This window comes from Saccopteryx bilineata, chromosome 3 (assembly GCF_036850765.1).
Source record: "Saccopteryx bilineata isolate mSacBil1 chromosome 3, mSacBil1_pri_phased_curated, whole genome shotgun sequence".
Lineage (NCBI taxonomy): Eukaryota > Metazoa > Chordata > Mammalia > Chiroptera > Emballonuridae > Saccopteryx > Saccopteryx bilineata.
This window is the reverse complement of record NC_089492.1, coordinates 118,383,529-118,387,183: the sequence shown is the minus strand read 5'-3', so window position 1 is coordinate 118,387,183 and position 3,655 is coordinate 118,383,529. Positions and strand designations below refer to the sequence as shown.

The 3,655-nt window shown below is 48.0% G+C and overlaps 1 pseudogene; it reads left to right on the top strand.

Moving 5' to 3' along the window:
- The first annotated feature begins 824 nt into the window (after nt 1-824).
- On the top strand, nt 825-1,468 carry LOC136328715 (large ribosomal subunit protein uL13 pseudogene; annotated as a pseudogene).
- Nucleotides 1,469-3,655: the final 2,187 nt, after the last annotated feature.

The window sequence follows — 3,655 nt, the reverse complement described above, 5'->3', positions numbered from 1 at the left end:
ATGGGTAACAGGTTAATTTTAGGGTGTATAAGTTATATTACCATACGAAAAAAGAATGCATAATAGCAACACCTAATGCCTTTTAAAATGTAATGAGATTCCATTTACCCTTTACTCATTTCTGCCAATTGTAACACCTATAGTACTATGTTACAACCAGGAAAATGACATTAGTACAATTCATAAAGCTTATTTTAATTTTACCTGCTATACATGCACCCATCTTTGTGGGGGGGGGCATGTAGTTCTATCCAATTTTATCACATGTGTAGTATATTTCATGTAAGTACCACTACAGTCAAGATACAGCCTGACCAGGCAGTGGCACAGTAGATAGAGCGTTGGATTGGGATGTGGAGGACCCAGGTTCAAGTCCCCAAGGTCGCTGGCTCAAGCAAGGGTTTTCTTGGTCTGCTGAAGGCCCACGGTCAAGGCACATATGAAAAAGCAATCAATGAATAACTAAGGTGTCGCAAGGAAAAACTAATGATTGATGCTTCTCATCTCTCCCCATTCCCGTCTGTCTGTCCCTCTCTCTGACTCTGTTAAAAAAAAAAAAAGATACAGAACAGATTCCAGATTCATCATCACATGGATCCTTCTTGCTACCTGTTTGTACTCATGTCCTCCTTTCTCCCTTCATTCCTAAACCCTAGCAACCACTAATCTGTTCTCTTTCTCTATAAATTTATTTCAAAATTTTAATAGATTGTTATATGTTATATAAAATATTGTATAAATGTAACCTTTTGAGTTTGGCTTTTTTCACTCAGCATAATTCCCTTGAGATCCACCCAAGTTGCTTCTTTTCCAGGCGGCTGCCGAAGATGGAGGAGGGTCAGGTCCTGGTGCTCGATGGCTGAGGCCATCTGCTGGGCCGCCTGGCAGCCATCGTGGCCAAGCAGGTACTGCTGGGCCGAAAGGTGGTGGTTGTACGCTGTGAGGGCATCAACATTTCTGGCAATTTCTACAGAAACAAGTTAAAGTACCTGGCCTTCCTCCGCAAGCGGATGAACACCAATCCCTCCCGCGGGCCCTACCACTTCCGAGCCCCCAGCCGCATCTTCTGGCGGACCGTGCGAGGCATGCTGCCCCACAAGACCAAGCGAGGCCAGGCTGCCCTGGACCGCCTCAAGGTGTTCGATGGGATCCCACCGCCCTATGACAAGAAAAAGTGAATGGTGGTGCCTGCAGCTCTCAAAGTTGTGCATCTGAAGCCTACACGGAAGTTTGCCTACCTAGGGCGCCTGGCTCACGAGGTTGGTTGGAAGTACCAGGCAGTCACAGCCACTCTGGAGGAAAAGAGGAAGGAGAAGGCCAAAATCCATTACCGGAAGAAAAAGCAGCTTACGAGACTACGGAAACAGGCTGAAAAAAACGTAGAGAAAAAAATTGACAGATACACAGAGGTCCTCAAGACTCATGGACTCCTGGTCTGAGCCCAATAAAATTGACTGTTAATTCCTCATGCTTGGCCTGGCCTGCCCTTCCTCCATCGCCGCCTTAGGAATTGGGGGGCCCCCAGGGGCTGTCCCGGGGCTACAGGAATCCCGGGCCTTAGAAGACTGGGAACACAGGAGGGGCTTTAGTCACTGCTGTTTGAGAAAGGCCTTTTAAAAAGTTTCAGTGCCTCATAAGAGCTGCATGGTGTAATCTTCCTGTCACCCTACTCTTTCGTGAGGGTTTTAGGAAATCAGCAATTGGAACAGGTCATTCTGTTTTAGTATTTACAAATAAGCTGGAAAACTTGGATTAACTCCCCACATGATCAGACACTATTCTCTGCAGCTGTTAGAATGGGAGCAAACATGGGGAGACACAATGACCCTGGTGTTTGTTGTGCAGGGGTGTTCACAGATGCATACTGGGACACAGCCAGTGAGTCACAGGCATTGCACTTACAAGTTCTTGTACCTTGTGATCAGAAATGAATAAATTATTTTTAAAGAGATCCACCCAAGTTGTATGGACCAAATTCATTCCTATCATTTATTTATTTTTTGATAATGCAGTATTTTCTTCTCTGCATTAATAACTAATATTTAAGAACACTTACAATATAAATAGAGCTTAATCTAAGAGAAGTTATATTTTTGTATCTTTATACTTGCTATTAATAATACTTTACATATTAATACTCAGTATTAATAAGACAGACAGAATAATTATGGTCAAAATTATTATTTCAAAAACTTATACATAAGTGCTTAGTGTCAGTATGTCTACACATAACTCAGATTTTGGTGTTAAGTTCTTACGATGCCAGAAGAACATTTGGTTTACTTCACTAATAGGAATATCTCTAAATGCTGAGATGGCCTTTGTGTGTGTGTGTGTGTGTGTGTGTGTGTGAGAGAGAGAGAGAGAGAGAGAGAGAGAAAGGAAGGGAGAGAGATGAGAAGCATCAACTCATAGCTGCAGCACTTTAGTTGTTCATTGATTGCTTCACATAAGTGCCTTGACCCCCTGGCTCAGCTGAGCCAGAGATCCCTTGCTCAAGCCAGCCACCTTGGGCTTCAAGCCAGCAATCTTTGGGCTCCAACCAGAGACCCAGTGCTCAAGCTGGTAAGCCTGCCCTCAAGCCAGGGACCTTGGGGTTTGGAACCTGGGTCCTCAGCATCCCAGGTTAATGCTCTACCCACTGCACCACCACTGGTCAGGCTGTGATGGCTTCTTTTGATATTTCTTCTGTCAATTTTTAGCATAGTTATCTGTGACTGTATGAATGGAATTGAATGAAGTGGTACTCATCATGCTGACTCCAAATAAGAGTACATAGCTGGGTGGCCCTGGCCGGTTGGCTCAGCGGTAGAGCGTCGGCCTGGCGTGCAGGGGACCCGGGTTCGATTCCTGGCCAGGGCACATAGGAGAAGCGCCCATTTGCTTCTCCACCCCCACCCCCTCCTTCCTCTCTGTCTCTCTCTTCGCCTCCTGCAGCCAAGGCTCCATTGGAGCAAAAGATGGCCCGGGCGCTGGGGATGGCTCCTTGGCCTCTGCCCCAGGCACTAGAGTGGCTCTGGTCACGGCAGAGCGACGCCCCGGAGGGGCAGAGCATCGCCCCCTGGTGGGCAGAGCGTCGCCCCTGGTGGGCGTGCCGGGTGAATCCCGGTCGGGCGCATGTGGGAGTCTGTCTGACTGTCTCTCCCCAGTTCCAGCTTCAGAAAAGTACAAAATAAATAAATAAATAAAAAATAAGAGTACATAGCTGGGTACTGTAACCAATTACTGTAGCAATAAGGAGGTAGACAGGTAATGCGACTGCCTGACATTTTTTTTTTTTTTTTGCATTTTTCTGAAGCTGGAAACAGGGAGAGACAGTCAGACAGACTCCCGCATGCGCCCGACCGGGATCCACCCGGCACGCCCACCATGGGGCGACGCTCTGTCCACCAGGGGGCGATGCTCTGCCCATCCTGGGCGTCGCCATGTTGCGACCAGAGCCACTATAGCGCCTGGGGCAGAGGTCAAGGAGCCATCCCCAGCGCCCGGGCCATCTTTGCTCCAATGGAGCCTTGGCTGCGGGAGGGGAAGAGAGAGACAGAGAGGAAGGCACGGCGGAGGGGTGGAGAAGCAAATGGGCGCTTCTCCTATGTGCCCTGGCCGGGAATCGAACCCGGGTCCTCCGCACGCTAGGCCGACGCTCTACCGCTGAGCC